Consider the following 13,745-nt stretch of genomic DNA (forward strand, 5'->3'; position numbering starts at 1 on the left):
GACTGACGAGTTTCAGAAGAAAGTTCTTTGTCTCTGGCCATTTTGAGCTTGTAATCGAACCCACAAATGCTGATGCTCCAGATACTCAACTAGTCTAAAGAAGGCCAGCTATATTGCTTCTTTTATCAGAACAAACCGTTTTCAGCTGTGCTAACATAATAGCAAAAGGGTTTTCTAATGATCAATTAGCCTTTTAAATAATACACTTGGATTAGCTAACACAACGTGCCATTGGAATATAGGAGTGATGGTTGCTGATAATGGGCCTCTGTACGCCTACGGAGATACAGTGGGGCAAAAAAGTATTTAGTCAGCCACCAATTGTGCAAGTTCTCCCACTTAAGAAGATGAGAGAGGCCTGTAATTTTCATCATAGGTACATCATAGGTACACTTCAACTATGACAGACAAAATGAGAAAAAAAAATCCAGAAAATCACATTGTAGGATTTTTAATGAATTTATTTGCAAATTATGGTGGAAAATAAGTATTTGGTCACCAAATACAAACAAGCAAGATTTCTGGCTCTCACAGAACTGTAACTTCTTCTTTAAGAGGCTCCTCTGTCCTCCACTCATTACCTGTATTAATGGCACCTGTTTGAACTTGTTATCAGTATAAAAGACACCTGTCCACAACCTCAAACAGTCACACTCCAAACTCCACTATGACCAAGACCAAAGAGCTGTCAAAGGACACCAGAAACAAAATTGCAGACCTGCACCAGGCTGGGAAGACTGAATCTGCAATAGGTAAGCAGCTTGGTTTGAAGAAATCAACTGTGGGAGCAATTATTAGGAAATGGAAGACATACAAGACCACTGATAATCTCCCTCGATCTGGGGCTCCACGCAAAATGATCACAAGAACGGTGAGCAAAAAGCCCAGAACCACACGGGGGGACCTAGTGAATGACCTGCAGAGAGCTGGGACCAAAGTAACAAAGCCTACCATCAGTAACACACTACGCCACCAGGGACTCAAATCCTGCAGTGCCAGACTTGTCCCCCTGCTTAAGCCAGTACATGTCCAGGCTCATCAGAAGTTTGCTAGAGAGCATTTGGATGATCCAGAAGAAGATTGATAGAATGTCATATGGTCAGATGAAACCAAAATATAACTTTTCGGTAAAAAACTTAACTCATCGTGTTTGGAGGACAAAGAATGCTGAGTTGCATCCAAAGAACACCATACCTACTGTGAAGCATGGGGGTCATACTTTGGGGCTGTTTTTCTGCAAAGGTACCAGGACGACTGATCCGTGTAAAGCAAAGAATGAATGGGGCCATGTATCGTGAGATTTTGAGTGAAAACCTCCTTCCATCAGCAAGGGCATTGAAGATGAAACATGGCTGGGTCTTTCAGCATGACAATGATCCCAAACACACCGCCTGGGCAACGAAGGAGTGGCTTCGTAAGAAGCATTTCAAGGTCCTGGAGTGGCCTAGCCAGTCTCCAGATCTCAACCCCATAGAAAATATTTGGAGGGAGTTGAAAGTCTGTGTTGCCCAGCAACAGCCCCAAACCAAAACATCTAGAGGAGATCTGCATGGAGGAATGGGCCAAAATACCAGCAACAGTGTGTGAAAACCTTGTGAAGACTTACAGAAAACGTTTGACCTCTGTCATTGCCAACAAAGGGTATATAACAAAGTAATGAGATAAACTTTTGTTATTGACCATTCCTCCTGACAGAGCTGGTGTAACTGAGTCAGGTTTGTAGGCTTCCTTGCTCACACACACTTTTTCAGTTCTGCCCACAAATGTTCTATAGAATTGAGGTCAGGGCTTTATGATGGCCACTCCAATACCTTGACCTTATCCTTAAGCCATTTTGCCACAATTTTGGAAGTATGATTGGGGTCATTGTCCATTTGGGAGACCCATTTGCGACCAAGCTTTACCTTCCTGACTGATGTCTTGAGATGTTACTTCAATATATCCACATAATTTCCCTACCTCATGATGCCATCTATTTTGTGAAGTGCACCAGTCCCTCCTGCAGCGAAGCACCCCCACAACATGATGATACCACCCCAGTGCTTCACGATTGGGATGGTGTTCATCGGCTTGCAAGCCTCCCCCTTTTTCTTCCAAACATAACAATGGTCATTATGACCAAACGGTTCTATTTTTGTTTCATCAGACCAGAGGACATAACCCCAAAAAGTACGATCTCTGCCCCCATGTGCAGTTGCAAATCATTAGTCTGGCTTTTTTTTATGACGGTTTTGGAGCAGTGGCTTCTTCTATGCTGAGCGGTCTTTCAGGTTATGTCGATATTGGACTCGTTTTACTGTGGCTATAAATACTTTTGTACCCGTTTCCTCCAGCATCTTCACAAGGTCCTTTGCGGTGTTTCAGGGATTGATTTGTACTTTTCGCACTAAAGTACGTTAATCTCTAAGACCGAACACGTCTCATTCCTGAGCGGTATGACGGCTGCGTGTTCCCATGGAGTTCATACTCACATACTATTGTTCGTACAGATGAACGTGGTACCTTAAGGCATTTGGAAATTGCTCCCAATGGTGAACTAGATTTGTGGAGATCTACATATTTATTTTCTGAGGTCTTTCTTTAGATTTTCCCGTGATGTCAAGCAAAGAGGTACCGAGTTTGAAGGTAGGCATTGAAATACATCCACAGGTACACCTCCATTTGACTCAAATTATGTCAATTAGCCCATCAGAAGCTTCTAAACCCATGACATTTTTTTTTGGGGGGGGGGGGGGGGGGGGGGGGGGGTGAAGTTTACCCCTTTTTCACCCCAATTTCGTGGTATCCAATTGTCTTAGTAGCTACTAAAAACCTTTTCTTGCTTTGTCATTATGCGTATAGTGTGTAGATCGATGAGGGAAAAAAATAGGTAATACATTTTAGAATAAGGCTGTAACGTAACAAATTGTGGAAATACTCTGAAGTCTGAATACACTGTAGCTAAATGCCCACCAGAGCCAACAGGTGGCCATTGTGATAAGCCATTTTGTATTGGATTTACAAAGGATTTAATAAATGGACACGTAAAATCTGTTTTCCTGATTTATCAATAACTCAGCCATCTTAAGGTACACCTGTTAATTGAAATGCATTCCAGGTGACTACCTCATGAAGCTTGTTGAGAGAATGCAAAGCTGACATCAAGGCAAAGGGTGGCTATTTGAATAATCTAAAATATATTTTGATTTGTTTAACACTTTATTGGTTACTACATGATTCCATGTGTGTTATTTCAAAGTGTTGATGTCATCACCATTATTCTACAATGTAGAAAATAGTCAAAATATGGAAAAAACCTATAAGAATAATAAGGTGTTCTAATACTTGACTGGTACTGTGTTTTTCTTAACAGAATAGCATAGCTAGTGTTTTTTTGTTTTTCTAATGAATTTAATTGGCTATTTTGGTTTATGGCCTTGGTGCCCTGGCAGATTGGGCACCTCTTGGCCAAATGGCCTTTCCCCTAAAATCATGAAATTCCAGGCCTGGTACAGTCTACGGTTGGAGTGGAGGTAGGTTGGGGAATATTTTGCTATCTGGTGCCCTCAACTGGTCATTGTAAAATAATGCAGGCATGACATAGCTCTTAGCAGTCATTGAAATAAGTACTCAAAATGTAATTAGCATGGTGTGTATGGTAGGCCAGCTGTAGTCCCATCTGGAAGAAGGGCTCATCTTGTGAGTCTTAGGGACCTTCTTGCCAAAGTGGGAGTAGACAATGACTGACATCCAGGTCATGCATCATTCTGGAGGGTAAATGACAAAATGTAGAATATTTGAGGGTAGGCCTATACAAATATATGAATTCATAATTGATTACATCAAAACTATTTTTCATAAATGTGTACATAGGCCTGTATAATATTTAATCAAGGTCTTGAAAATAAGACTAGTTGATTCAGGTGTATTAGCACAGGCTGGAACAAAAGCCTGGAACACCCTGTAGCTCTCCATGACCAATGCGGATGCCCACCACTGCTACAGATATAGGTTTTCAATTGATCAACCTGTTGCAGGATAACTTTCCTGCCATGCAGGAAATGTAAAACTTGTCATATATTTGAGGTTTAAAAACGGCCTCTGAAGTTTGTAATTACCACTTTGAAGTTTCAAATGAGATTTTACCTTACGAAAAATGCATCAACCCTTATAAAAAAATGCAATTCATTAATAATCCACATAATTCACATTTCCAGTTGCTGCAGGATCATTTTCCTGCTATAGCAAAGTAGTTCAAACTAAGATCCTACGTATACTGTACAGTGTGTTACATGTAGCTCTAACATAGAAATAAAACTAGAACATACATTTGAAGTCAGAGGTTTACATACACTTAGGTTGGTGTCAAGACCAAGGCGCAGCGTGTTAAGCGTACATACTTATTTTATTAAAGAAAGAACACTGAACAAACGTGAAGCTATATAAACGAGTGCTGACAGGCAACTACACATAGACAAAATAAACATAAAATACCAAATGGCTACCTATATATGGTCCCCAATCAGAGACAACCATAAACAGCTGCCTCTGATTGGGAACCAATTCAGGCCACTATAGACATACAATAAACCTAGACTTACAAAACCCCTAGATATACAAAACCCCTAGACAAGATAAACTAACATACCCACCCTAGTCACACCCTGACCTACCCAAAATAATAAAGAAAAGAGAAATAACTAAGGTCAGGGCGTGACAGTTGGAGTCATTAAAACTATTTTTTCAACCACTCCACAAATGTCTTGTTAACAAACTATAGTTTTGGCAAGTCGGTTAGGACATCTACTTTGTGCATGACACAAGTCATTTTTCCAACAATTGTTTACAGACAGATTATTTCACTTATAATTCACTGTTTCACATTTCCAGTGGGTCAGAAGTTTACATACACTAAGTTGACTGTGCCTTTAAGCAGCTTGGAAAATTCCATAAAATGTCAGTGCCTCTTTGCTTAACATCATGGGAAAATCAAAAGACCTCAGAAAAAAATTGTTAGACCTCCACAAGCCTGGTTCATCCTTGGGAGCAATGTCCAAATGCCTCAAGGTACCACGTTCATCTGTACAAACAATAGTCCACAAGTATAAACACCATGGGACCATGCAGCCGTCATACAGCTCAGGAAGGAGACACGTTCTGTCTCCTAGAGATGAACGTACTTTGGTGCTAAATGTGCAAATCAGTCCCAGAACAACAGCAAAGGACCTTGTGAAGATGCTGGAGGAATTGTGATTTTTTTTGCAGACATTTACTGACACCGGCCCTATTCAATGGGTGTTGTACACTTTAGCTTAAGACATGTAGCTAGCTAGGTAAACTATGAACCGAGCTAGGTAAACAAAGTGTAAGAGCACACACACGTCACATAACGATAGCTAACGAGCCAGCCAGCTAACGTTAGCTAGTTAAACAACAATGAACACATTGCCAAATCATATTACTACCCTGCATGAATATGCTGGGAGCTACCCAACCAGGTTATTTTTAGCTAGCTATTAGGCTCTAACTAGAAAAGCAAACGGCTCTGGGAAACAAATAATAATGTCAGCTAGGGAGCCAGTCAGCTAATATTAGCTAGCTATTTAACGGTCCACTTTAAATTGAAAACGAAGCAACTTTCTGTCAAAATTAGAAACACGTAATATCTGAAAATGTAGCTAGCTAACGCTACACTATCATCATGCATGATGGACGTGTCTCCCTGCCATGAATGCCATGCCACAGTTGCCCTTAGTTTGAAGATATAATCCAGAGACAGGTGTTCTCCAGCTTCTCCAGGAAAATCATTAGCCAGAGTGTGCGCTCTAAACACTTCGAGAGTGAAACGGCATGGGTGGGGCTAAAGCTTAAGAGGGTGTGAACGATGCTGAATGGGTGTAGACAAGGAAGAGCTCTTCACGAGATACCAAAACATTCAAAGGCCATTTTCACAAAACTGAGTTTAAAGTTGATCAACTTTCAAAGCAGAATTACTTTCCTATTGTTCTTCAACTGTAGTGTATTAGTCTCTACTTTTTATCAAATGTAAAACAAAAAAAACACCAAACTAAGTTTGCTACATAAGACCGAATCCAGGTGGTAATTCACAAATATCTAATATTCTATATACTTACTCAATCCACGTCATCCCCATTGGGACTTAAATCCATAATGAGTTTATATCTGGGCATTCTGAGAAAGTGGCCATCAGTCAACTTCTCTTGATGTGTTGTGTGACATTTTGGGAAACATTATTCAAAGTCCTCACAGTTATGTATTTTTTTCAGCCAGAAGATGCAGTAGATTTTCCTGAGAGCTCCACTGCTGAAAGTATCCTTCCGTCTCATGTCGTTCTTGACAACATGCCAACAATCCAAACCATACAATAGAACCGATTTGAAATCGCTGGTGTATAGGTGGATATTTGTTGAGAGGCTGCTCTGCTCAGACCTCCAGATGGGATGAGTTGAGCAAATACACACACAGTTTTGAGATCTTCCAGCTCGGAGAACAGGCTCCACTGATGTGGTTTTGGTCATAATCCAGTTAATGGTAATAAGGAAGAGGATCTGAGAGATGAAGGAACCATGTCTCACTCCAGACTTCACAGGGAACGACTCAGACCTGCCCATAAGGACTGCACTTCCATATGATTTTTACAATCTTGAATAATATGAATTGAATTGGATCTCAAGATCTTCCATAGTTTCCCCATCTTTACTACCAACAGCCTTGAAGTCTATGAAGTGAGATTGAGTAAGTGGGGCAGAGGAGGTTCCTAAGCGGAGGACCATCCTATTTAAAAATAGTGAAACATTTAAAGTTATCCTTTTTAGATAACTATACTGCATATATTTACGTCACCATATAACTGATTAAAACGCGCTCCTCAGGACCTACCCCTCCCAGTCCACCAGGCACTGGAGCCAACCCCCACGATGTCGGTAGTCCAGGAGGGACCTAACCGCATAGGCGGTGGTCCCCTCTTGGCAGTGACTCCTTAGGAACCTCCCCAACTCCTGGTTAGTCCTATTCACCTGCCCGTTGGACTGAGGCCGGTACCTGGATGTGAGGCTGACCGTGGCCCCCAGCTTCTACATAAAGGCTTTCCAGACCCGCAAAATGATTTGGGGACAACGGTCGGAAACGATGTCCTCCGGAAGGCCATAGTGCTGGAAGACTGGAATAGTGCCTCAGCCACCTGGAGAGCGGTAGGTAGACCAGAGAGAGAAAATGGCAGGATGTAGAGAATGTCAACAACAACCATGATAGTGGTAAAACCATCAAAGGGGGAGATCAGTTATAAAGTCTATAGACAGATGTGACCAAGGCCGCTGAGGAACGGGAAGGGGAATTATTTCCCTGCTGGGGAGATTTGGATTGGGTACATATGGAGCATGACTTGACATAGTGGGTGACATAGTGACACATGGTCCTGCGCCATGGTGTTGATGTTGATAACTGGGATGTGTATGCCAATCTCTCACCCCCGTAGGAACAGAGACACGCTCTCGAGGGCAGGTAGCAGAAGCGGGTTCCTTCTCCAGAGCCTAGTGGATAACGATATGGGAGGACAGATTGATGGGCTGGAGGACACTCACAGGACCCTCCACTGGCATCCTGGTCCCCAGGCGGTGATTGTTATCCAGGAGATGATGGGGTTAGAAAATGGAACACTTTAATAATGCCACTTTAATAATGTTTACATATCTTGCTTTTTTAAAATCTTTATTAAAATCTTTATTTAACTGGGCAAGTCAGTTAAGAACAAATTCTTATTTCCAATGATGGCCTAGAAACAGTGGGTTAACTGCCTTTTTCAGGGGCAGAATGACAGAATTTTAACTTGTCAGCTCAGGGATTGGATCTTGCCACCTTTCGGTTACTAAGCTACCTGCCACCCCATTGCTCATCTCATTTGTATATACTGTATTTTATACTATTGCATCTTAGCCTATGCCGCTCTGACGTTGCTCATCCATATATTTATATATTCTTACTCCATTCCTTTACTTAGATTTGTGTGTATTAATTTACATGCCTGCCACTTTGAAGATGCAAAATATTTTTCTATTGTGAAATAAGACAACAAAACAGAACTTGAGCAGCATAACTATTCACCCCCCAAGTCAATACTTTGTAGAGCCACCTTTTGCAGAAATTACAGCTGCAAGTCTCTTTGGGTATCTCTATAAGCTTGACACATCTAGCCCCTGGGATTTTTGCCCATTCTTTAAGGCAAAACTGCTCCAGCTCCTTCAAATTGGATGTGTTCCGCTTGTGTACAGCAATCTTTAAGTCATACCACATATTGGGATTTGACAAGGCCATTCCAAGACATTTAAATGTTTCCCCTTAAATACAGGGATATTCTTGAGGGAAACCTGTTTTAGTCTTTCAGAGATTTGAGACTGGGATGGTGGTTCACCTTCCAGAAGGGCAATGACCCTAAGCATACTGCTAAAACAACACTTGAGTGGATTAACCAGATGGTGCCCCTTGCTTAGTGGTGTTGCAGCCTCTGTCTTTCAGAACAGGTGTATATATATTGAACTCATGTGACAGATCATGTGTCACTTAGATTGCACACAGGTGGAATTATGTAACTTCTGAAGTTATTCGGTTGCACCAGATCTTATTTAGGGGATTCATATGATATATACATATACACGCACCACTTTTCTAAGTTATTTTTTTCATTTCACTATTTTGTGTATGTCCATTACATGAAATCCAAATAAAAATCTATTTCAATTGGAAAAACGCCAAGGGGATGAATACTTTTGCGAGGCACTGTACCTATTCAGCCGTTGTAAGATCTGGTAACGTCTGAGCAGGGGAACACAACCCAAGACACAGAACTTAACTCTTATCAAGTGGTGTGGTTCTGTCCATGGAACCAGGCATCTTACCAAGTGGTGTAGTTCTGTCCATGGTACCATGATTCTTATCAAGTGGTGTCCATGGTGCTGATAGAGAATAGAGCTCAGTGAAGGTGGTTTGGGGAACTCTCACTCACTTTCTATTCAGGCCAGCTTTCATGCTACTTTTAAAAGGTTCACCTTTTTGAGGCTTGAAAACTTGTAGTGAAAGTCATCAGTGTTACTTACAGCATTCCGTACATTCTTGTATTTAAAAAACACAACATAGTGCTACAGACCCACAGTGCTTTCAAAATTATAATGTCTGTATTTACACAATTAGGATGATCAGGATGTTCTTCCTAATATTGAGTTGCACCCTTCCTTTTTGCACTCAGAACGGCCTCAATTCATCTGGCATGAATTTTAAAGGGTGTCAAAGGCTGTCACGTTGTATAATGATAGGAGACAAGCGCAGGAATAATTAATAGGGTTTTTTATTTTCTCCACCCAAACAAAAGAGCTAGGTGTAAACCTCTAATTAATACACGGGACGATACCCGTAAAATGTAGCATGGAAGCCGATACAACAGCACAGGTCCTCACAAGACCAACGGACATGGTAACAACAACGAGACAAGGACAATGGGGAACAGAGGGCACATATATACACATACTAATCAGGGGGAATGGGAACCAGGGGTGCGTAATGAGACAAGACAGTCTGTGTTTTTGTCATCTATATTTATATATTTTGCTGCAATTCTCATCGTATATATTTATATTTGCCATACGTGTTATAAAAAGTTGTATTTAGCTCGCTAGCTAGGTTAGCAGGTTAGCCTGTGGTGTATGATGGTGTATTCTTTTCATGTACTTAGTGGTTTGCTGTGCCCTGACAGGTGCGCCAGAGCATATGTGCGCAAGGGCTGACACTGTAACCATTTTTTTGTCAACTCTGCAGGTATGTTGTAGCATAATTTTATAATGACAATTGCAAATTGTACTGTGGTGTATCTGTTGTGGTGTGCTAGGTGCACGGCATGTGTGCATCACAAGACATTTGTGTGACCTCTCATCTGCCTATCCTTAGGAGAAGGTGCGTGAGCGCATGTGTGCAAGAGCTGACACTGCAACCTGTATTGTCAACTCTGCAGGTGGCAAATAAATCCCCACAAATCAATCCAGTTCTCAGAGTGACCTTAACACAGAATTAAGCACGCTACAGGTCCAGCAAGCTTATTGATGGCTACAAGATGCTTTTCGGCAGTGTTTCGGCCAAAGACTGTGCAACCAAGTACTAGATCCAGGGTGACGGAAAATAAAATTGGTTCTGCAATGTTGAAAATGCCAAAAACAAGATGTGGTGACTTCAACATAATTTAGAAGAAATAAGTGTCAATATATTTTGCTGCAACTGTATGTCAGGCCTTTAGAATTGAATGTTAATTATCCAACATTATATTTGTCAAACATGTCAACAAATACTTTAAAGTTTGGCTATATTTTCTGGTGGCTCATGTCAACATCGGTGTGGAAATGAGCAGCTGTAGCCAATATGCATAGTCTGTCACCTACACTTTGACATGTAGGTTAAAATGTAAAGACATTTACATACACTTTTAGAACACCTACTCAGGGTTTTTCTTTATTTTGACTATTTTCTACATTGTTACATTGTAGAATAACAATGAACACATCAACTATGAAATAACACATATGGAATCATGTAGTAACCAAAAAAGTGTTAAATCAAAATGTTTGTTATATTTCAGATTCTTCAAAGTAGCCACCCTTTGCCTTGATGACAGCTTTGAACACTCTTGGCATTCTCTCAACCAGCTACACCTGGAATTATTTTCCAACAGTCTTGAAGGAGTTCCCAAACATATTGAGGACTTGTTGGTGGCTTTTCCTTCCCTCTGCGGTCCGACTCCTCCCAAACCATCTCAAGTTGGTTGAGGTTGGGGATTGTGGAAGCCAGGTCATCTGATGCAGCACTACATCACTCTCATTCTTGGTCAAATAGCCCTAACACAGCATGGAGGTGTGTTGGGTCATAGTCCTGTTGAAAAACAAATGAGTCCCACTAACCCAAAGCAGATGGGATGGCGTATCACTGCAGAATGCTTAACCATGCTGGTTAAGTGTACCTAGAATTCTAAATAATTCACAGACAGTGTCACCAGCAAAGCACCCCCACACCATAACACCTCCTCCTCCATGTGGGAAATACACATGCGGAGGTCATCCATTCACCCACACTGCGTCTCACAAAGACATGGTGGTTGGAACCAAAAACCTCCAATTTGGACTCCAGACCAAAGGACAAATTTCCACAGTCTAATGTCCATTGCTTGTGTTTCTTGGCCCAAGCATGTCTCTTCTTCTTATTTGTCTCCTTTAGTAGTAGTTTCTTTGCAGCAATTAGACCACAAAGGCCTGATTCACACAGTCTCCCCTGAACAGTTGATGTTGAGATGTGTCTGTTACTTGAACTCTGTGGAGCATTTATTTGGGCTGCAATTTCTGAGGCTGGTAACTCTAATGAACGTATCCTCTGCAGCAGAGGTAACTGGGTCGTCCAATCCTGTGGCGGTCCTGATGAGAGCCAGTTACATCATAGCACTTGATCATTTTTGCAACCACTTGATGGACTGTCGTTTCTGTTTGCTTATTCGAGCTGTTCTTGCCATAATATGGACTTGGTCTTTTACCAAATAGAGCTATCTTCTGTATACCCCTCGTACCTTGTCACAACACAACATATTGTCTCAAACGCATTAATTTTTGGAATTTCTTTCCTTCTTAACTATTAACCAATCCCTTAGCTTTTCACAAAATAAGTTAAGAGATGATCATGGGCCTACATACTGGACTTATGTTCATGAGAATGTTTTTCAAAGGTTTTCAAAAATGTCCAAGATGGAGGAATATCTATTCTGACGGACCTTTTGTGTCCTTGAGATACATTTGTTCAGCATGAGAAAAGACATCTACATACAAATTTTCAAGTTTAAGTGAGACTGCTTATAACAGCGGCCAATTGCTGCCATTCTTTCTGACTCAGTTACTCATGGCCTGTAGTTTCTGTGTGCCAAGTTAGGGGAAAAAAGTTACCAATCTATGCTTGAGTTATTTAACCATGTCAAGGAAATAAAATTATTAATAATTGCCATTAACACCTAACCAGTAAAATGTGTATTTATTCCCAAGATTAGGGTTTATCCAGTAGCTGTTCATAACAAATAAGGAGGGGTAGGGTAAGAGGGGGGATGTGAGAAGAATCCACCCCTAGTCAACTGATCCATGCTATGTTTCCTGTCCCCTCCCTCTCTCTCTCTCTCTCTCAATAGATGGTTACTCTCCCTCACTCTCACCAGGCTCTCTCTTCAGGCTAATGTTGCTCTCATTACAGACAAAGCATGGGCATCCTGTAGCATACCAACAGCAGAGCAGGGCAACACCAAGGGACTCGCTAACTCCACTAACTCCAGGATGCCAAGACGGGTGCTTCTGAAGTGAAATATATATATATATATATACACACACAGTGTATATATTTAAGTCACGGGTCACTTGTTTCACCATGGAGTTCGGGATGGTTAATTTAAATCTCAAAATGTTGCTGCTGACAATGATGATGTTCAAATAGGGTAAGCCTCTCATTGCAAGTGATCAACATGTGATGAATCATAATGCAAAAATTATTTTCTGTAGCGCTTTTAAAAATGTGGTAGAACATTTTGAATGTGAAGGTAAGGTTCAGCAGGGGTAAGAGGTTCTACGGGGTATAATCCCTTACAGAGGAACAAGTGCACCACTTGCCAATTGTTGTGGGCAGCCATCAATCCCCTTTGCTGTGAAAGCAACAGGTTACATGGACAGATTTATTGAAGGAAGCGAGTAAACATCTTATTTCTCCAAAACACCTTTTAAAAAAAACATTTTTTACTCTGTTTATTAAGTTTTACACACACACACACACACACACACACACACACACACACACACACACACACACAGACACAGACAACACAAAGCAATATAAATAATATACTCAACTAGAATAAAAATACAAATAAAAAAATAGCTTTAAAGATACCATACTTTAGACAAGTTAAACACACCAGGCAGAAGGCTACAGAGGTTAAAGGGCAATCTATAGTACAGGGACAGAGCAAACACCTCACCATTGTTCCTGTAAACAGTCAAGGGATAAGGGTGGAGAAATGCAACCACTCACAGACAGTAATGGCCACAGACCGACCATCCACTGGACAAAAAAAAAAGTTTACAATGCTTTAAAATAAGAAAATATATAATGATTATTCATGTAGAACAAAATGTAAAAATAACTGGGAAAAACAAGCTCACACTTCAGTCTCTGCCTGGGCAAGATGAACAAGGCATCTGCGGACCACAATCAATAAGCACATGGACCTTAATGCCCCCCCCCCCCCCAGCAAAAACACAGAGAAGCTCCTCCAACCCTTAAGTCACAGGGGGGTCAAATACAGACTTATTTTAGTTTTAATTGGAATGCCATCAGAGGATGGACTGTTTAAAGTAAGACTGGAATGGAGCCCAAGCCTCATTAAACAGTTTGGGGTTCACACGTGAATTGAATTGAATTTCTTCTAGTTTCAGAGAGCACAACACAACACCCAATATTTATAAGATGGGGGAGCTGCCATCTTCCAGTTCTGTAGTATTATCCGTCTAGCTAAAAGAGTTGTATAAGCAACAGTGTCCGACCGGATTCTTGATAGGGGGGTACCCATGGGTAGTACTCCAAAAAGGGCTGTAAGGGGAGACGGATCTATAACAGTGTCATATATATATATATCAGAGAAACATTTAAATATTATTTCCCAGAAACCTGACAGTTTAGGACAGCCCCAA

At 41.1% G+C, this 13,745-nt stretch overlaps 1 pseudogene; it reads left to right on the top strand.

Annotated features, from left to right (window-relative positions):
* The first annotated feature begins 7,544 nt into the window (after window positions 1-7,544).
* Window positions 7,545-13,745, top strand: part of LOC110509300 — a 36,884-nt pseudogene continuing 30,683 nt past the window's right edge.

Source organism: Oncorhynchus mykiss, chromosome Y (assembly GCF_013265735.2).
Source record: "Oncorhynchus mykiss isolate Arlee chromosome Y, USDA_OmykA_1.1, whole genome shotgun sequence".
In the NCBI taxonomy this organism is placed as follows: domain Eukaryota; kingdom Metazoa; phylum Chordata; class Actinopteri; order Salmoniformes; family Salmonidae; genus Oncorhynchus; species Oncorhynchus mykiss.